Source organism: Streptopelia decaocto (assembly GCF_964273445.1).
Source record: "Streptopelia decaocto genome assembly, chromosome: 1".
Taxonomy (NCBI): Eukaryota; Metazoa; Chordata; class Aves; order Columbiformes; family Columbidae; genus Streptopelia; species Streptopelia decaocto.
In genome coordinates this window covers 168,912,834-168,935,404 of record NC_138663.1, presented here as the reverse complement: position 1 = coordinate 168,935,404, position 22,571 = coordinate 168,912,834, and the positions used below count along the sequence as shown (strand labels likewise).

The window sequence follows — 22,571 nt, the reverse complement described above, 5'->3', positions numbered from 1 at the left end:
CCACTACGTATCTGGAATATACATGGAGCAATACACAGAATGTACCTCAAATATTTATTGTCAAATGCTAACTTTTTCTTGTTATTGATTTATGAACTTATCTACAGAAACTTATAACTGGATGGTCTGAAGATGCTCTTTAACTTGTTTTATTTTGTCCAACAGACAGAGCAAAACAGAGTATTTGTAACGTTCTGACTAAAATTACTTATAATCCACAAGAAGCTTTAAAAACAAGACTTCAGACTTGTTCCTGCCTGAATAGCTCGTATTCATCACCTCCCTGCCCTAAAATTTGTATTGTGTCCCTCAATAATGGCTGAGAATAAGAACTGCAACTAACATATGTTGAATTTCAAAAGCCAAGACGTAAACTATACCAAGGGCAAGTCATAAGCTGCTCTCATAAGATTGTTTTTTAATTATAAAAATCAAAAATCCTCCTTTTCTGGATAGTACCCTTCATTGCTAAGACAGTTTTTAGAAATATAAGACATTAAAGATGTATATTATTTATAGATAATATTATATATTTTTAATATATAAAAAACAAAGTCTGCATGAGACCACCTTCACACAATGATCTCCAAATTTAATTAATTTTCAAACCAACAATTTTCAGAGCATTAACATTTCAAATGACTAAAGCACACAGTGAAGTGCAGAAGAGCTTACTATAGAAAACCTGCCACAGAAGGAAGAACACACTGCTAGGCTTCCAGCTTCTTGTCCTGCATCAAAAATACAGCTTCATACTTCTTCCAGATGAAAGGTGACCTGCTTTGAAATCAAAACACATGCCACTATCTTGACAAAGACTAGGTACCAACTAAATTCAGCAAATGCTTTGGCACTAAGAAGCCAAATCTTGGGCAGAGAAACATCAGGCGATTACTTTGTAATGAGTTTCACAACTGCAGAGACCAGTGTGAGCCTCTCTCAGAGCATTGTGGTGCTTTTTTTTTATTGCACGCGTATTCTTAGACAAGAAAAAAAAATATGAGAGTCTCAAAAAGGTTTACATGACTTATATTTCAATTGTTTGCCCCAGGCAAGAAAAACATCACACAGTTATAAAACAATGTCAAGTCCACCAACCATAAAGAAAGCAAAATGTAAAAGGTATGAGGATATTCAAACAAAATGAATTAATTCAGGTCCTCTGCTCAGTAGTATCTGAGCATCTTCCAAAAGGATGTAAAGAAACATAACTAACATCTGGCATCTCTAGCTTAGTCTCTCTCAAATCCTTTCTGGGAAAAACCACACGTGCACTGCAGTGTTTGGGGGATGTGGGGTTATTTCATTCTTCTTTTTGTCCCCCACATGCATCTGCACATTTGTTTATCCTTAGTCATGAGAACAAGGATGATTTGAGAATGCCCTCAGGAAAAAGGAATGGAGGAGCAAGATCTAGAAAAGTCTGAGCATCATTAAGAAACTAGATAGTCTGCAGCAACAAACTGAGAAAAAAAATCAAAGAGGAGGAGGAGAAAAGAGGAGATAAAGCCCATCTTATCGAAGATGTCTTGCTGTATGAAAATAAACACACACTATGAGCATTATCCTCAGTTTTCTAAAAGGTTAGGAAAAACGAATGTACTCTTGGACATCCAGCTTTTCCAATGCTTTTCTAAAGGTTGTAAGGTGCAATGTCCCGAACATGCTACTTTCATTGCAACTCCCACCATAAAAGCAGTTCCCCCCACTTTTTCATTAGTATTTTAGGACAATCAAAACCCAAGCATCTGGAAGCATAGCTAAGAGCTTCTAAACTTTTTTTTTTTTTTTAAACATGTTATACAACAAATGCTCTGCCCCTGTCCCTTGTTCTTGCCATTCCCAAAAGAGTCTGAAATTCCCACTCTTTGGGATCTGTGAAGCAACAAAAAAGTTGGAGGCATCTCTTGCTGCAAACCCTGCCACACTGAAGCAGGAACCAGCCCCAAACAGGAAAACACAACCACAGCGTGTTTGACAACAACCACCAGCACTGCCTGAGGGGGTCATTTAGGCAGCTTTTCATCTTCTGGGCAATGTAGGTAACATAAAAATAACACAACTGTTAATTGGTTACCCTACTACAGACACAAACTCTTAGAAAGGAGATATTTGTGGTCAACAGGTAATACGAAGTTTAACCTCCCTGCCTTCTAGAGCAGAAGACACTCGAAAAGGAAAAGTGGGAAACATGATTCACGACAGGGTGTTAAATCAGACAGTATTAACCATGGGGTCACACAAACATTGCCACACCAATGCTCGCACGGTCGCTTGCAGAAGGAAGCTCCTGCCATTCAGCATCAGATTTTCCATGCTTGGGCTGTGCCTGACAAGCAGCTTTTGGTTTGGAAAAGATGAAGATTACCGCGTTCTGCCCCATTTCAAAGCACAGAAGAGGCCAAAAGGAAACTGTGTCCAGAACTGAATTCCTTTTCTCCATCACTACCATCACCAGCAAAAAGCCCTCAAAGACCTTTCCCCCCCTAAAAATCACATTTCATGCAGTTATCTGCGCTGGAAAACTTTCTCGTATTACTACGTTCACATCCCAGAGCTTTCCTTACTGGTATTACTGTCTGTCTTTCCACCACTTGCTCTTGGATCTGGCAAATGGATCGTACCTTTCTTGCCCCTATGTGGGCTCTTCAGAAGCAGGGCAGGTGGGAAAAGTCACTTCGGTCCTCCAAAAACCAAGTCCTGTTCTAGTCTGTCAGCCTCTTCTTATTTCTGGATCTCTGAGCCCAAACTCAAACAGTCCCCAAATGCCTTTTGAAGCTAAATAATAAAACAGGAAGCTCTGGGAAGGTAGGTGGGAACAGCGAAAAGAGAAGTTTAATCAGGGAACCTGACAAATTTTGCTCAGGAGGAAAGAAAAACCTCTCATGGGTGTCTGCTACTTCTGAAAACTGCTGTCTGGTGCTCTCACATGAAGCTGTCACCTGCTTTGGTTGGGGCAGCAACACACAGGGCCTGCAAACCTCTTCCTTCCTGACATATGACATCTAGAGATACGACAGGGTGCAAGACCGTCGTGACACGTGGCATTGCCTGTCCCTTCCCACTACCTGTTTCTCACTCCTTGTCTCTCAAATGGATCCATCCTCCAGGCCTGTTCATTTCTCATCTGCCCTGATCCAAGCAAATATCAGCTCTTTGCACTCAACTTTGCTTGACTTGTGCTACAGCAACAAGAGGGCAAACCCAGGCTTCTTCACCCAGAGAAGATGCTCCACCAAAGCCCTGGTGCTGGGGGTTAGACACAGGCACGGAAGGTAAAGGAGATCCAATCCCCAATGCACCCCCATCTCCCTCACAGGGCTCTCTCGGGCCACTGCAAATCCTCTGGGCTCAACTCTGTCAGCTGCTGGAGTCTCTGCAGCCCTCAGTACAGGAAAGACATGGACCTGTTGGAGGGGGTCCAGAGGAGGCCACCAAGATAATCAGAGAGCCTGTACCATCAGCCAGGATTTTCAGAGGCAGCTGGGCTTCTCAGAAGTTAAGCATTCAACTCGAGATGTCTTAAAGCCTTTACGTTTTACACATGCTATTGCTCTCTCAAAGCTCATCTTTAAGGCTGGGAAGCACATAATCGAGAAACCTAAAAGACTCTTGTGGCTTTTAGGAGGCGTGGGTGTCAATGCAAAACAGCACTGTGAACTTTAATTCTTCCATACAGACATTACGAGACTAATTTGTTGTAATAGATTTAATGGTATCACAGCCCCCTACATATTTGCATCGCTCTGCAATATTGAAGTTTTCCAACCCAGCAGCCTCAGATCTGTATCACAGGGGAGGGGAAAGAAAAAAGAAAGGAAAAAAAAACCAACACAACAAAAACCACACACACAGTTTTTAGGCACTTCTCCTGTTTGGTAAATTTACAGACACAAGAAGGCAACCAGAAACTGTTCACTGAACTCCGCAAAAGAGACAAATCAATCCAGCTGCAAAATTCATTTCTTAGCACACAAATTACAATACTCAGTTCATCAGACGGCTGGGCACGAAGGCTTTGTACTGTGAGCCACAGTAAACAGAGGTCTGGGCAAATTCAGAAAGTCCAAAGTCCAAAGCTCCCCACGAAAACACATTGCTAATAACTCTAATAACTGTCTTTTAATGCAACAAGGACTCCAGCTCAAGTAATTTCTCTCACGGCAACAGCAAAGGTATCAAAGAGGAAGAGAAAGGGGTTCTTAAACATGTTGATCCCAAGAGATTTATTACCCGATATGCCAAACAAAGCCACTTTTTTTAAAAAAAAAAAGTATGTAAGGGAATTCTGCGTTCTCTACAAAGACATAAAAAGAGGGGGGACTATCATCATCACCTCCATAACCCATCAAGACATTTTATGAAAGCAACACTTAACCAAGTCAACATGAATCCAGACCACCCGTAACCGCATTATGCATAGACGCTGCGCAAGAGCAAGTTATGTCATAAAAAGCAGCTAATATAGTTAGTCACAAAACGAGGTGCAGATCAGCACAACTCAAGCTCTTTGTTCCTCCCTCCCCAGCTGGGGAGTTCATCATCTGCCTAACCCACATGCCATGCCTGTAATTCAACCCCAGCGGTGACCAAAACAAGCTCAAGTCTGCACTTTCCTGACCTCTGAGGAAGCAGATAACATCAGTCAAGTTCAGAATTAACTGTCTGCTGAGTTTGGTCAAATTTCCCTCCCACGGGGGATGCCAAGAAGCACCAAGTCAGAACCAAACTACAAACACGCAGCGACTCACCCCACACTCTCCCCCACCCCCGTCCTTTCATTTTCTGCCCTCATTTCATGCACAGCGCTTATGCAATTCATCAGCTGAGCTCGCGGCAGGTTGGCAAAGGGCAGCACGGACACGCTGCCCTTTTTCTGACTCCCCGGGACGGGCGAGCAGAGCCAGGAGCAATGCCCCAAGCAAAGCAGAAGCAGCACAGGGCACTGAGCTTTGGCAGCCCGGCACCCAGCCCCACAAGGATCAAGGGAAACCCGGCTCAGAGCTACAAAATGGCAGAGACCTTGTAAAAGTCGGTATTTACACAGAAGAAACGACAAGCAGGACTGAGCCTGGTACCAAAAATGTTCAGCATCCTTTTAGGCATTCACAGAAATACGCCGGATAAAGGTACCTGAAACTAAAAGGAGTAAAGAGATTAATAGGTCGCAGAATTAAAAGCCAACAAAGAAAACAAAACTTATTTTCACAGTTGATTAATACCACCTCACACATGAAATAATATAGCAGGTTAAAAGTGAAATCCGTGCCTCCTTCAGGGCAGAGAAACAGATTTGCAGTGGAAAAGCTTGGCTGAAAATTCTTACTTTATCTTTAGCAATTTAAAGCATTTTCACATAAGTGACGTTGAGAAGGCAGAACTGACTGACACTTTGCTTCACAGTAACAAGCCAGCCAAAACACCTGGCTCATATGCCCCATTTGTTATCATAGCCAAAGACTGGAAACTTCTCTTATGACTTTATGCATAAATAGAATCTACCTAAACCAGAAAATACACATCACATTGGGATAGACTCAACCTTGACTGAGGTGTGTAACTTCCAGGGATTTCCCTTACACAGAAAAACCTTGCACAAAATAAAAATTAATGCAAAACTTGGGAGTTACTTTACCAGTTTCAATCTTAATTCCATGTCAGGCTGCAAGTGAGATGTACTTGTGCAGCACTGAAATGATTAAGACGAGTCATTATTTCAACAGTCAGTCAAATGCAGCCTATCATTTTCAGAAAGCATTTTGAAACAAAAACAAAACCATTTGATTTCTGCGACAGAACAAAATCACTGATCGGAGAGACCTTTTAACCCAGCAAAGTGAGCAGAAGACTGCAAGGAGCCCTTCGTCTCAACTTCTACTGAGACAGAACAAAAAAGTGGCCTTCTTCTTTCCACACTTCCCTTCTATATCAACTTCATATTAAAAAATAAATAAATTTGATGGCTTGGAATTGTTTGATCTTTGATCCTTTTTTTGTCTTACAACAACTGCGAGAGATGCACAACCAAAAACTTTGGTTGTTATTAGGAGACAGAACTCAAGTCTCCTTCACATGGTGTATCCCGCTGGAATTTAATTTTTTCTTTTTTTTTTAAAACCTGAGTTTTCAGCAGCCGTGCCTGCTATTCATAACGAAAGCCACGGTGGAATCTCTCAGGGCTGCCGGCAGCTGTGGTTACCTCACTTCTTATAAACACAACAGCTTCCTGCCAAGCCTGCCCTGTTACATCAGGTTGAATTATGGCATCTTTCACCATCGTGACCCCCGAACGCCATCATGCCACAACTCTGTCTGGTTCCATTAACCACATGTCGCGGTGACATAGCGCTCCCACGCCCACCTCCAAAACATCCCTGCCTCTCCACCGAGCCAGCCCAAAGGTTGCCGGCATGCTCCTTCGGGCTGCAGACAGTTCACAGGTAGTATTTTCATGCTTCAGAAATAACGGTTTTCACTAATTTCTCATATGAAGTTCATGGTACAGCTTTAAATATGCTGTGGCAGCAAATAAGTAATCCTCAAGGCAGGCTCCTACACGTTATTCACTCTTCTAACCCTGCAGATACAAGCACACAAGGTAAAGCTTTTGATTAAGTAAACAATAAAGAACAAGAGCAACTTCTTTAACTAGATGAAAGGTGAATTAAAAAACAGGAGAGCATCTTATCGCTCTTTGGTGATGCTGTAGTGCATACATTTATTGCACAGCAGGACATTAAATGTGTTTTCCTATATACTAATAAATTATAAATGATGTGTGTCCTACTTCTGGTATTAATAGTACCACTTTCCTCATCACCTCTTGCAGGACTGAGTCAGCTAATAGCAGCAGCATTGGCATTTCTGACCTTTACTTGGTCATTATATATGGTTCCAGTATAGGTTGGGAGATTACATATTAGAGAGCAGTGTAGGGGAAAGGGACCTGGGGGTCCTGGTGGACAACAGGATGACCATGAGCCAGCACTGTGCCCTTGTGGCCAGGAAGGCCAATGGCATCCTGGGGTGTATTACAAGGGGGGTGGTTAGTAGATCGAGAGAGGTCCTCCTTCCCCTCTACTCTGCCCTGGTGAGACCACATCTGGAATATTGTGTCCAGTTCTGGGCCCCTCAGTTCAAGAAGGACAGGGAACTGCTGGAGAGGGTCCAGCGTAGGGCAACCAAGATGATTAAGGGAGTGGAGCACCTCCCTTATGAAGAAAGGCTGAGGTAGCTGGGTCTCTTTAGTTTGGAGAAGAGGAGACTAAGGGGGGACCTTATTAATGTTTATAAATATATAAAGGGTGAGTGCCATGGGGATGCAGCCAGGCTCTTCTCGGTGGCAAACAATGATAGGACAAGGGGTAATGGGATCAAGCTGGAACACAAGAGGTTCCACTTAAATTTGAGAAGAAACTTCTTCTCAGTAAGGGTGACAGAGCACTGGAACAGGCTGCCCAGGGAAGTGGTGGAGTCTCCTTCTCTGGAGGCATTCAAAACCCGCCTGGACATGTTCCTGTGCGACCTCACCTAGGTGTTCCTGCTCCAGCAGGGGGATTGGACGAGATGATCTTTTGAGGTCCCTTCCAATCCCAAACATACTGTGATACTGTGATACTGTGATTAAATGTCCATGTTATTGTTTAACTCGAGGATCCTGCCTGCAGCTCCCGAAGGTCACCATTTCACCTACCCACGGTGACCTGATCCATTCAACAATGGCATCACAGCAGCCTCACACCAAACCACACACACGTGAAGTTCAGACCAGCTTTTCTGTGTGCCTGCACCTCCAGCTGCCTCAGTGCACTGTGTCAGTGGATGAAAAAAGACGGGCTTGATGACTTTGCTGGCTCTCTTGAAGAGGCCAGCTGGCAGAAGTAGCAGCCTGCTCCCAGATAGAAAAGGTTGGGTTTATTATTTCCTTCCCCACAAATCTGAATGTTCAGTTTCATTTTGGCTACGGGGAAAGAGAAAAAAATAATTAAAAAAAAAAAAATCTCCTTTGAACACAAAATGTGAAAAATCCACACATCTGCCCACACCTAGCAAGTAGGAAACCTTCATGAGTGTCATCTGGTTCTGCAGAACCTAATCTTCCCTGTGAGAAAAAAGAAAACAAAGGTTATGACTACAGAGAGAACCTTCCAGACACAAGCAAGCGTATATGAAGCAATGAGCTACAGAAATGCTCCCAGTACTGATGTTGTACCTCGCTGTGCTGCTTCAGAGCAAAAGCATTCCTGTCCAGAAGACCTGGAGACAACCTCAAAACTCAAAAGCAAGCCTAAATTTCACACTGCTGCTATTCTGCCATAATGCAGGGAGACTCTCGAGAGGCAGAGTGGCAAGAAAGACGGATGGGGCACACCAAAATCCAACAAGACAGTTCTGAAAAGCCTGCAAGAGTGGAAGTGCTCTAAATGAGTGTGATGCACCCAGGAGCTTGAGGAGATGAAGATTCAGCCTGCTACACAGCACAAAATACTCAAGATCATGTCTTAAGTTAAATAAACTTTCTTAAATAAATTTAAATGCATACCAGCAAGTTTTTCATAAAAACATCTGTGCCAGTAAACTTTGCTCCAACAAAACCACAAGTCACTGGGGGATATTTTACAATCAATGCTTTACATCTCAATGCACAAATCAGCACAGAGTGCAAGTGTCTTGTGATGCTTCACAACTTCACAGCCCTGCCCTTGGACAAAGCCAGAAGAGCAAGGCTGCCCTGGCTGCATCCCCACCCCAACCCCTCAGGCTTGCGGAGCTGCGTTTTGGGGATCGCAGCACCTCCCTTGTGCATACTGAGCCAGAGAGGAACAACCTGGAACTGTGTTTACAGATTAGACAGCATGGTCAACACGCTTTTTTAGGCCCATGACCATTCCACACCTTTTCAGGGATCAGATTACCAAGGATGCAAGTCACCCATGAAAGTTTTCAAGCAGGGCCCAGGTGTGGTCACAATGCAGACAGAAAACATCACTGCTCTGGCAGTGGTTATTAGTGCCAATACAAGAGGAGGTTTCATAAGGCAGAAAGGTTCAAACTGAATTTATGTGAAAAACCTAAATTTAACATCTCAGTATCACACAGGTCATTTTGCAGATCATCTCTCTACTTCAGATGCTTCAGAGTCATTGCTAAAGCTGCTAGGTTTTGAAGTCTATTTCTCAGCCAAAGTCAAAATGACTAAGAGGCTTTCAGAAATTTAAACTCATGATTTATGTCCACAAATAAAGACACAGGCAGTTTGAATAGACAAATCTGCTTATTTATGACAGCCCCCCTAAAATTGTCAGTACAACAGCACATAAATGCTTAGAATGGAGATCATACACAAGAGATTACTTCTGAAAGGCACTTCTTCTGGAAGGTCATAAGAGGACCAACCTGCTTCTCCCCAAATCTACATCTACCAGCAGCATCGCAGGGGTAGCGTGCTCCCAGCACATCCCCTCAGCAGGTAGTACTGAGTGTCTGTGGGGCATCATGATGCTCGAGCACAGTCTGCTCCTCTGCCACCCGTGGTCTGAAGTTGCAAAGGAAGAGCCTTGTGAAGAAAAGGGAGAATTACACAAGGAGAGAGAGAAGGGACAGAGAGGGGACAGAGAGGGGACAGAGAGGGGACAGAGAGGGGACAGAGAGGGGACAGAGAGGGGACAGAGAGGGGACATCAGCTCTAAATATCTTTTCTGTGGTTTCTGCTTTGTTCATTTTGAAGACAGAGTTATTTGTTACACACAGGTGGCGGACCAAAATCCAACATATGTCACATGGAGACAGCGATTTTACTATGAAGAGGAAGATTAATACATTTCCTTGGCTTGGATATCGCTAATCCACATCTCCTGTCTGATCTTCGGGTGAAGCTTTCCTGCCACCACTGAAAGCGAATATAACTCGTCTGGGTAGGAGCTTTCTGCCTGCATCCCGTTATGTGTTAACATGGTGTTCCAAGTTTTTCATCCTTTAGCCTTCAAAAACCTCCTTTTAGAGGGAATCCATGCATTTAGGAGAGGACTTTAAGAGAAAGCAGGAGCTCTTCAGGGTGAAGGACTGAGGAATACACCACTGAGGAAGGAATACACCACTGAAAGACCAGGAAGTCAAGTGAGTCCTAGATCCATCAGTAGAAGACAGGAAGCAGGAAAGAACTGGACACGGAACCGGTCTGAAGAGCAGCTGTGACATTCATGCCAGAAAGTCATGATCACAGTGTCATGGCAGGGTGCCCTGGTCACCCATCTGCACAGGCCTTCATATGCCTTCCTACCAAGAAGGACCCTTAAACTATTCTCACCTGATAAAGCAAGCGGGACCAAGACATCTGTGGACAGCACTTTCTTCCTCTTACTGTGCTGTAAAGCCTGGGCATATCCATCCAGTAACAACTGGACCACAAGCAGCTCAGAAGTCCTGCCCCCCGCACTAGCAAGAATTGTTTCTGACATCCCATCTCACACTGAAGGATTACACGTAACTGTGACAGAGCTAGGGACCACTGTAAGACATGGATAAGGGTTTGGGTCTGCCAGCACTGAGCTGAAGCTGAGGTAGAAGCCACATGTCTGCAGAAGACTAGTGGGGTGCCACACACATGGAAGCTGGCCACACCAGCATGAGCAGCTAGGATCTGGGCCATCTTCCAAGCCAGACGCTATTGACTGGTGAGAGCCACCACAAAGGGCTCCTTTCTACCCTAAATGAGCCATTTGCAAATCTCCAACAAAAATAAACCAGATCGAGCAGATAGGTTGTCACATGACAAGGAAAGCTCAGTAGACAGATCACCAGAAAAGTAACAGGAAGATCCTCAAGGACAGAACTGGAGATAAGACAATGCATGAAAAGCAGATGGAGCCCTTAGACACAGTACAATCTCAACATACCTGGAAGAACTTGTGGGAAGATATCTTATTTTAGTATTTTAAAGCATCTAGCCTGCACACAGTGAAGAGAGAAACCCAGCTGAACAGAGCAACTACCTCAACTTGTGCTTACAGGTAAATCTTAAAAAAAAGGGATTCCTAAGGAGATGTTCTTACTTTCAACAAAACAACCATTACTTACCCTAATGTTTCCGGACTACCCTGTGGGAGCACTCTTTTGCAGAACTGATTATTTCTGTGGATACTTTCACAGGTTGTAACTTTTCTGTGAATACTTCTGAGAGTTTTGTGCTGCAAAAGAAACTAACCCCAAGCTGACAGCCCAACGGCAGAGATGGAAATTTCAGCGGCAATACATATGGCAGGTTGTTTGCAGATAAGTGCAACTCAGAGTCAAGATGACCACAGCCCAGAACACACAGAACTGCTCAGGTGTCTCTGGCCACATGGGCTGTCAGAGCAGCACCAGATCACTGCAAGACTAAGGTGAAGGAAGCTTTGTATAATATCTCACCTACAAACTATCACTAAAGGAAAGCACACAGAGGGACACCAGCAATTAAATACTGCAAAGTGCTGGGAAATGCCCACTACAGAGTCACCTCACACCAGTCATGCCCATAGCCTGCTGAAATGGCTCAGTGGCACAAATGACATCAGCGATATAATTCCAGCCCAATGCTGCAACGGGGCCACTGAATGCAGAGCTACTAGCTGGGGAAAGCAAGTAACACTTCTTCCAAGGACACAGAGACCGCTGGAGATGCATCAACCTCCTAGCAGAGGAAAGAGGTCAGTGGCAGGGTTTACAAGCCTTTCACAGCAGGGAAAAAAGACACAGAAGCAGCAGCTGGGAAGCAACACAGCTGCAAAGAGCAAGACCACTCATGAGAGGGGATGGAGCTCCTCAGGGAGGCAGCAAGTCAGGCTGGCTAACTTTGCCAAGCCTATATACCAAAATCCCCATATGCTTTGAGGAGCACAAAACACATACATCACACCTTGGAGAACCTGGCGGGAGATTATTGTGATTCTCCGGAGGTCACATTTCTCCATCGCTGGACGCAGCACTCTGTGTGAGTGGTTCCAGCACTGTCAGCCTTGGCAGAGCCTGTTGGCTTGTCTCGTCCTACAGCTGCGTGCTCCGATCACCCCAAAGCCCTCAGCCAGCATGGCCCTGCTTCTGGACACACCACACAGTTGCCTCACAGAAGTTGCACATGAACCATGTATATACCATAGGTGTCCAACTCATTTTTAATGGGGGCCACATGAGCATCACAGTTGCCTTCAAAGGGCCAAATGTAATTTTAGGACTATAAATGTAGGAGTAGTTACAGATATACATGCCTAAAATTCCATTCGGCCCTTTGAAGGCCACCACGAGGCTGCTGTGGCCCCCAGTGAAAATGAGTTGGACACCCCTGATGTATACTGATCCCATCACTCTAGCACAGTGGTCTCTCCTCTTCTTGCCACCCAAAACAGCCCAGCTGAAAGCTGGCAACATTGCATGGACAAATGGACAGCCTAGGGCTTTCCTGCAGTCTCCGGAAAAAAAAAAAAAATCCCGTTTTTCATCCAAGCTTCAGTGTGTGAGTTTGCTGGTTCTCTGCCCTGAACACCAAATTCACCAAACCAATTGGTACTAGATTACCTTACTGGGTGCTTCAGGGAAGCCTGACCACAAATTTAAAGTATCACTTAATCAGCGGCCTAAAAATAGTTAGGGAGGAGGGTCCATTCACAGAGAAAAATAAGCTATTCAGAAGAACAATGCTCTGGCAATCACCTCACATTCACTGCACATGGGATAAGAAATCTATCCTTTATGAGCTGCTCTTGGGAATAACGGGAATTCATGAACTTGCCAGATTAACTTTTCAGAGGGAGGAGAGGAAGATGACCATTTAATGCTCAAGACTGAATACACTTATGGGTGGGTGAAGGGAAAACCTGAGGTAATAAAACTGATTTAGAAAGAGGTGGATCAGAAGGAGTGGGGAAGAAATTCAGAGAAATAATAAAAACAACAACAAGAAATAAAAAGGCAAATAAGTATTTTGTTGAAAAACCCCACTAAATCATGGAACAGAAGGACAAGAGTCCAGAGCAAAAGTGACTAAGAGAAGATTTACACATGCATATTGACATGCTACTATCTCAGTGTCTGATTTGATACCAATCCCTTGCATATTACACAAATCGAGTTTTCAAGAAACTTTAATCCGTTCCTCATGCCATGCGGGGATACATCAAACACCACAACTATAGCACTCTCTTGGGGTTCTTTTATTCAACATTTTCTGTATTATCCTCCTGAACCAAGAGGAGGATAATGCAGAAAAAAGGCTACTTCAATTACTCAACTTGTGCTATAAACTGAGGGTGGGTTTCAACTCAACTAACGTTAGCTATCTGAACACTTTCAACTAAAACTAACAGTGCAAGGCTTTGTCTGTAGTCAAGGAAAACGACAACCAACTTCAGACAGCAATTTATCCTCTTCTAAGACCCATTTTTGTGACTGGTGGGAGGAAACACCCTTTGCAGATCTCTGTCTGCCACTGCTGATAGAGAACACAAGGCAACGAGGCAAAACCAGATGCCCAACTGCAGTGACTGAATGTAGGGGAAAAGACTTGCACGGTGACAGAACTATTTGGCACTTGGAAAAGAACAACCTACAGAAAACGTCTTTTGCACAAAATATTTAGGATTTTAATTCCTCAGGGGACAAAGAGGGGGGATGCAAACACAGGTCAAGGCCTGCTAGTGGAAAGAACTTTAATATTTACATCCAAGTCCCATTCTTCAAGTCAAAATTAAGTAAAAACCAAAGAGGTTCAACAGTTTCCTAGCAAAGTGCACTTAATGTCTTTTTTGATGTTTACGAGCAGAGAGCACGGTGAGGGACATCAGCCAGCACACCTTCCTGCAGTCTGGACAGGAGTGACCAGGGGACCTGGCTCTGCCTGATCACCACTGACAACATGAAGCCTTTGGAGAACACTGCCAAAAACTCAAAGCAACAGGATGATGAAGATTAGTGGAGACTGCATAGAGGAAGGTCAAGGAGAAATACCTACTATCGGATTCACAAAGTATTTCCGCTTCTCTGCAGTGTGGCAGGGGTACTTTTCAGTAGAAGAGGGGAGAACAAGGACAATGGACAACACGCAAACTACCGTGACTTGCTGTAGCACCTTTAACAGACTGCACTTGATTCATCTCCTCTGGCTTCTTTCCATCACATTTTATCAACTTATTCAAATTAAGCATTAAAAGCTCTTTAGTACCTTGCTTACTGCTGAGCAGAAGTAATTGGCAAGTAAGATATCTATCTGCTAGAGTCTGCTCATGCCTGAGACTGTGGAGGTCATGTTCTGGAAAAGTTTGGCTTTGAACTTCTCCAAGTTTTAATTCCTATTGAAGTTACACACATAAGACAACTGAATGGCACAGAAAAACGGAGGTGAAAACTGGAGGTGCAACAGAGCTGCCACCTACCACAGAACAAGTTATACTTATGAAACTATCTGAGCAATTTTAGGAATTTGCCTCCTTTTCAAATCATGCATCTGAAAAAAAAAAAAAAAACACAACTATTAGTTACCATCACTGAAAATATAAGTGAACCCTGAAATACATGTTGGCCCTTGCACGCCTGATGCTGCCTCCCCATCCACGCCCGCTCCCTCCCCAAAAGATGCACAGAAGTACAGAATCCCGTTCAGGGCTCCGTGAGGAAATTCTTTGTCTGTGATGTTTTCTCTAAAAACAGTCCACAACCGACTTTTTTTACTTCCAACGTAGCGGGATTCAATTTCAGAGCCTCAGCTGCTGCGCACATCAGATGGGAAGGAGCAAGCTTTGATGCAGAGGCCACCTCGCAGGACACCGGCAGCGCCAGCACCACAGAATCATGGGGACCAAACCATTGCAGCACATCACAGAAAACACCTTGGCCATGGAAACAGCCCTGGGCACTTCAGTCTTGCCTGAAGATATTCTTACCCATGCAGTAATGCAGATTAAAAAAAATAAAAAAAAATTTAAAAGGCAAGCATTTACCCTCTTTGATGGCATTTTCAGATAAAAATTTGGTGTGAAGAAGCCTACTTTTTACATTTCTTGTTCAGCTATACATGTTATGGTGTAGGAGTTAAGCACCATATCAGTAGCTAATGTCACTTGATAGCCTACTAAAGCTTTGTTAAGCATGAGGATTTGCATGCTATTATCAACACCATAAACTTTCCAGACTTCTGCAAAAACCTCATGGCTGCCATTAAAATGTTAACACTGCCTTTTTCCCCTTTAAAAAAAAAAAAATAAAATAAAAATCTCAGTTACCAACCAGACAGCCAGACAGCACCACATTTCACCCTTCCCGCTCTCGCTGCTGCTGCACTGCAGTGCTGGGCCAGGAGCCCTCTTCACGCGACATAGCTGCACATAAACCTCCCCTCCTGCCCACAGCAAGACTAATCCTGCCTTCAAGCATCCTCCCCATCCACAGAGCAGGCTACAGCACCAGGACCAGAAGCGTGCCAAAAGCATGGCAGCTGCTGCCAGTGTAGCTCTCCCACTTAAAGTGGACCTGGGGAGTGAAGTCCTTACCTCAGTGCCTCCTGCCTCCCCTCACCTCCCACCCCTTCTCACCCAGCCTCTGCCAGTCTTAAAACTCAGTACAGGAAAGACATGGACCTGATGGAGAGGGTCCAGAGGAGGCCACCAAGATTATCAGAGGGCTGGAACACCTCTCTTAGGAGGACAGGCTGAGAGAGTTGGCATTGTTCAGCCTGGAGGAGGATCAAGGGAGACCTTAGCGTAGCCTTTCAGTACTTAAAAGGGGCCTAGAAGAAAGATGGGGACACACTTTTTAGCAAGGCCTGTGGCAACAGACAAGGGTTAAGGGTTTTAAACTAAGGAAGGTAGATTCCAGTCTAGACATGAGGAAGAAATTTTTTACACTGAGGGTGGTGAAACACTGGCCCGGGTTGCCCAGAGAGGTGGTAGATGCCCCATCCCTGGAGACATTCCAGGCCAGGCTGGACGGGGCTCTGAGCAACCTCATCTAGTTGAAGATGTCCCTGCTCATGGCAGGGGGTTGGAACAGATGAGCTTTGAAGGTCCCTTCCAACCCCAACTATTCTGTGATTCTGTGATTTTTCAACTGTTACTGATGGGTTGGTTAGCAGGTTGCTGGGTGGCTGGGTTTTTTTTGTTTGGTTGGTTGGTTGTGGGTTGTTTTTGGTTTTAGTTGGGGTTTTTTGTTTGGTTTGAGGGGTTTTTTTGAGCACCCCTCATTAAGCCCAGCTCCAGAGTAAGTCCCCACCCTAGGGACTCAAAGCCTACAAAGACAGGAACAGAGAGACGCAGAGACCAGAAGACACTCATCACACAATAAGGGAAAAAGTTACTTGCCTTGAAAATTAAGAATTTTGAGCAAAGACGACAGGTTTGTATGCGTGTATCCTTTGGGCTGGATAACAACCAGTAAGGTGAAATAGAAGGAAAGTGAATGCCCATAATGAGTAAGGACAAGACATGAGGTGAAAAACAAACAAACAAAAAAAACTCCATACAACCATGAAGAGTTGTTAAAGGTTCTAAAAGGTAAGGGAACAGTTATCTTGATGCATCCTAGGTAGATCTGAGGGAAGGAGCTGCTTTTCGAGTAAAAAGGAGAAACAAGCATAGGTCAAGAAGAGCAAAGAGCCACCGAGAGCGGTGAACCATCACTGCTACGGGCTTGTTTGCTGTGCAAGCACCAGTTGTACTGAAATGACATAAACACACAGGAGATAGCAAGGCAGTTCTTGTACCACACAGCAACGATCAAATGAAGGATGGATGAAACACACAGAAAAGACTGTATTTATATACATATAAAAATACGATATATATATAAAATAGTTATTTATAAAAATATACACACACAATATAATGCATTTTGTAGCCATTTACAAGAGGGTTTTGTCCAACTACAAACCTGCTTTTCTACAATTCTGATGTGCTGAGACCTGGGTTGTTTTTCCACTTGTTTTGACTTGTTTGGAGTGTTTTTGTTTGGGAGTTTGTTTTGTTTTTGTTTGGTTGGTGTTTTTTGTTGTTATTGCTGTTGTAATTTGTTTTTCCTTTGTGATAAAGTATTCCCCTCATTGTTCTCCCATCAGTCTGCTTGTGTCCATCTATTGCCAGCTCTCTTACTCTAAAGACTTTCAGGAGTTTGTTTGTGGACCATTTATCATAAGGGGATCCTGACCTATGACCAGGGCTTATGCAAATAGAACAAATAAATTATTTGAAAATGAAACATTTGTCATGCATTTATGGACAATATTCTCCAACAGAACAAGAAAAGCACAGCTCAACTCTGTGATGATGCAGAACCACTGATTAACATAATTGAATAGCTTTTGTGCTCTCCAAGCAGATTAAACAATTTACAGTCAGAGTCTTTGCATAGACCCAAATGAGGAGATCAGCTTCTCTTAAAGTGGACCACCCATGTACTCTGTGTTATTCTCCGTGGCCTTCTGATCAGGCACTACTGTTAGCAAAATTGAAGTGTGCTTTGGGTACTGATTTAATTATAACAAACCTGTATGAAACATCTCAGCAAACAGGTTGATCATAGTATTCATACACTTTCTAAAAGACTTACTGAACAGCAATAATCCATCTGGATGCACTGTAACTCTGATATAATTCAGTAGAAAGACAGAAAAAAAAAAGTTTTAAAATTTTTCTAATTTCAGTTTAACAGAGTACTGATGCACTAAACTCAAACACAGTAAGTGTTCATGTTTGGTATCTGGACAGAAACATCAAAATTGTTCTTCCTCACTTCATTCTAGTAGAATCACTGACAGAAATCACATACTCCCCAAAGTCAGCCCCTCCGAAATTTCAGCTCCTTGTCACTCCTATGCAACAATTCGCAAGAATTAAAACCTGAATCACATTTTTGTCTGTTTGAAACCATTATCCAGGTAAAACTCATAATTCTTTTAAGTGACAAGATGTGAGGTAGATCTCATACCACTCATCATTTGTATAGATGATAGTGAAGGGAACACTTTTTGGAAAAAAGGATAACTACTATCTTCTTGCCATTGACATTAAACCAAGCTTGCCTTTTTGATTGCAGACATCAAAGGATGCAAAGCTGATAATTTCTTTGGTTGCCTCTCAGTTCACTCTGAGGTGTGGAAGGGTAAAAACTGTCTCCATTTACTTACTTACACAAGAACTTTCAAGGATAGTCATCTATAAGGAATGTTTCTGGTACCTATCCTACATTTATTTACAAATATACGCACATCACTTTTCAGTGTCTCCATATGAAAATAAATACCAGTGGCTGAACTGTTTTGAAAGCAGACACACATTTTCGGTACCCAACTTCAGATACCCTGCAGGTAAATTTTCCGGCTAACTTCACTATTGCAGTAAATGAGCCGAAACAACTCTTCACCTCTAGACCACACCCAGACTGTTTCAAGCCAATCTAATATAACCTCCAGTTTTAGTACCCTCAGGAGAATCCGCTTCTCCCTCAAGTATTAACATCGATATTTGCATAAGAGAAGAATGAAAAGGGGTGAAAAGAAAAAACCCCTGTCTATGCTCCCAAGTCGTCTTCCTCCTCCGCATACCAACGTGTTGTTAATTTATGCTGGAGGTGGGACAGAGGGGCTAGAGAAGTCAGTCACTGTCAAGTGAATTTGGACAAGCCTGTTGCTCAATTACCTGGTTAGACTGCAAATCCCAAACAAGAAAGGACAGTGTAACACAGCCACAAGAGAAATTACAGAGACTAATTAAGAGGGAAGAGCGAGCAACAAGACAGAAGGAACTTCTAAATGTTATAAAGAATGCCAGTGCAAGCTTGAGTTGGTAGTTTCTTCTACATATTATACTTGGGCAAGATGTACAGTGCTGAGTTCCTGTATTTTCCTGGTTTCGCAGGATTTTTTTTTCTTCCCACTGAAGTTACCCATTCTCTTACACAGTGAAATGAAAGCAGACAACGCTCCAGAGCTTTCATTCCTTTGGTACCACCTGCATTTTTTAAGACAATGCATTTACACACGTGAATGAAGGTCTCTAGCTACTTGCTGCATTTTTATTACTGATGAGGAAACAATCGCAGCTCAAATGTTCAAGTAAGTCCAAAGAATTAAAAAACAAAAACCAACTCTTTAACTCGAAGTCCAGACATAATGATAAACCATTAGAATCAGCTATTTGTATGTGTGTACTCACCACCTGTACTACATGTAACTAGGTACCAAGTCTTTAAAACCCTGAGAAGTTATCTTTAAATATGTAAAAAAAAAAAAAAAAAAAGTCAGCAAAGAAGGCCTCCAGAGCACTTGCAAACTACAAGATTTTTCACTATCATCAATCCAAACACTACAATGAAACCATGAAGGAATAATATTATTTTAGCAACAACAGCATTCAGGACACACTGACCAAAACAATCCACTCCCCACACAAAAAGCTGCTAGTGACAGAAATGGATATCCACTTGTATGAAGGGTGAAATTCCACCATGCAGTGTCCCTGCTGCTTGCAGGACTTTTTTAAAGCAGTTGTTTCAGAAAAAAAATCCCTCAGTGGCTGTTTCAGATTTTGACACGCAGTGGTTTATTTCCTTTAATAGATACTCCTCTAACTACTGTGTAAACAGTGAGAGCTTCACTGTTTAAACTTCCAGTAAATCCAAGATTAACATGCCTTTTTTTTTTTTCCCCAGGCCACAGATTTTGTCTATTATTTGTATGGTGCCTGCACTCCAGCTCCCAGAGAACCTCTGGTTCAGAGAACTGTGGTCTCCAGACCTCTGCAAGGACGGAGCTGCTGAGAGAGAACGGAGACAGGGCCAGGAGAAAAGGGCCAGATGCTGCATGGGGACACAGCTCTGGGCAATGAGCTGCTCTTACACCCAAGCAACATGGACATAACCCAGCAGAGGCACGGGCTCTTCAGCTGTGAATTACAAAACCCACCGATGTGTATTTTCCCCATGAGGGTACCCTGGCACTGCCACCACAGCACTTGCAACCATTTAATCCTTCTGAGAAGCGCAACTTTATTTCCCCATTCCCTGGTATTACGTGAGTGCACCTGGGTCTTGCTGTCCTTGGGTCTCCTCCATTATTGATACTCTTCCGAACAGCCTGTTGGCAAGTGGGAACCCAAACAGTTTTCATACTCTCTAGGAAGCTTCTAGATGCCATGGCCCACTCTGCCTCCCCATACAAAAAGCCGCTCCTTTGGTTCTCCATCAGTTCCTGCAGGTCCGCTTTCTTGCTTGCTCATCTCTTTCCAAGGACTTGGTCTTTCCCTAATTACTCCCCCGTTTAGTTCAATGACCGATTCAGTTCAGAAAAAACAACTTTAGCTCAGTAAGCAGCAGATGCTCCCCCTCCCTCCTCTCCATTCCCACCTTCATCTCACCACACACAGAAAAATCCTTATAATGATGTAATTACAACGAGATTCCTAAGTCTTGTCCCCAAAAAAACTCAACATTCATAAGTCTGACACTCTCATTATGCCTAAGGGAGGGGCACCACAGTGTATAAACTGCCTCTAGCAAGCCTGGAGAATGGTGCAAGTTCTTATGTACATAGGAGAGTCACCCTTCTTAAATAGGGCCAACTGCTCTTAACCAGCTTCAGTATGGCCACCCCAGCTGCATTCTGTGTGCAACCTTTGTGTGCTACGAAGTGATTTTCTAGACAACATGCTCATCTGTACATTCTACACAATGCCTTTAATGTTTCAGTTCAGAAGAGCTGGCCAAGCAACAACATTTCTAATTTTGCACTGACATGCTTCTGCAGTTTGCTAACTGAAGAGGATGCCTGCCAGTATATCTGATTTTTAATTTTTTTTAGAGTACATTAAAACCGGGCTTTTTCCACGAGACTCCATTTGCCACATTAATCTCTCCCTCTTAAACCCAGTGTTTCCTATTCTCTCAGTAACTTCTTTATTTACATATGCCCAGTCTATTATATTGCTGTTCAGTGAATTTATTTTCAAGTCACACAGGGTGCAGATTTGAATGCAGACCAAGTAAAATCTGACACACAAGTCCAGAATAATTAGCTCCTTACGGTCAGCAAGGAGGACCCCGTGGGCCTTGCCAATTCTATCATCAGTTCTCTTCCTCGCCCTTTCCTCCCCTTAGAGGAAGCCATTTGCCCACTGGCTCTAACGTCCCCAGGCAGCCGGTGGCAATGAAAACTTTGTGACAAAGACACACTGGAATACATGAAATCAATGCGAGGGTGGGTGTCAAGAGGATGGTACCAGACTCCCTTCAGTGGTGCCCAACGATGGGGTGAGGGGCAACAGGCACAGACTGAAGCACAGGAGGTTCCATCTGAATATGAGGAAAAACTTCTTTACACTTTGAGGGTGCCAGAGCACTGGAACAGGCTGCCCAGAGAGGCTGTGGAGTCTCCTTCTCAGGAGCCATTCAAAACCTTCTCCTGGACACATTCCTGTGTGATCTGCTCTGGGTGACCCTGCTTTAGCAGGTGGGTTGGACTAGATCATCTCCAGAGGTCCCTTCCAACCCCAACCATTCTGTGATTCTGTGAAAGAGATTATTCTGATTCAAAGGAGATGATATCTCCAACTCACCTCCATACTAACTTCTCTCATTTAGAATGAGAGAATTGGTAGAGTTGGAAAGGGACCTTTGAAGATCACCTAGTCCAACTTCCTTGCCATGGAGGGACATCTTCCACTAGATCAGGTTGCTCAAAGCCCCATCCAGCCTGCCTTGAACACTTCCAATGGCGATTTCAGCATCAACTTGAAGCTGAAAACAGAATTCTCCATCTTCCTCTAGCAGAAATAGCTCTTTCTTCCATCACATCAGGTTACAGAGAATTCAAGTGCTCTGTCCAGAAAGCTTTAACACCCTGTAGCTTTGATGCCTGGTCAGAGAACCAGCTGATAGTCACAGATTCACACACATTACAGGCTGAAGCTACAAGACATTTACCTTCTGCTCAAATTGATATTTCTCTTTATCCATGCCTAATGTCATCTCTCACTCCTTTCATCACCTTATTCCCAGAAGTCAATACAACCTAGGGTAAGAGCCAACATATCTAAGGGCTGACACTGATGCTGTGTTGGAGCTGCTTTGGAACCACCACAAAGCTGAGAGCTGCTCTGAGCCTCCAGGATTACACAAGCAACAGCTAAATAAATATCACATAACTACTTCTAAAATCTGTCTGTACTCACTAGAAACAACAAGGAGCCTAAAGCTGAAAAGAGTATTAATATTCTGCTAGAAAAACACTGAACATTTTAAGTTTCCCTGATGTTTCAACATAGTTTTTGCAACTAACAATTTACTGATGACACCCTAGAAAATCAGAAGGTATTGGAAAAAAAACACTAGATCTAAGGGTATCTCTTTTCTGAACTACTACTTTGGAAGCTGCATTTCTTTCTCATATGGCTACCAGTCTAATGACTTAAAGTGAGTGGTATTCAGAAGACACTCATTATATTATAAAATGAAAGAACCCAGAATAATCCTCTCTCTTCAAATAAAAGCAATATCACACTGACATCTCATACATTTTCATCTTTTATTTTCATATTCTGAGAATTCTCTATACACCC

General features: G+C 43.3%; 1 protein-coding gene across 6 annotated transcripts in view; it reads right to left on the bottom strand.

Annotated features, from left to right (window-relative positions):
* The window catches only part of KLF12 (KLF transcription factor 12), a 255,559-nt gene that overhangs the window by 214,050 nt on the left and 18,938 nt on the right, over positions 1 to 22,571 (bottom strand). The window contains exon 1 of one of the 6 annotated variants that reach the window (XM_082063808.1): positions 5,023 to 5,122. The exons of the other annotated variants lie outside the window; for them this stretch is intronic. The gene's annotated coding sequence lies outside the window, so the exon portion shown is untranslated. Of the gene's footprint in view, positions 1 to 5,022; positions 5,123 to 22,571 lie in introns of those variants that run through there. 6 annotated transcript variants of the gene reach the window in all.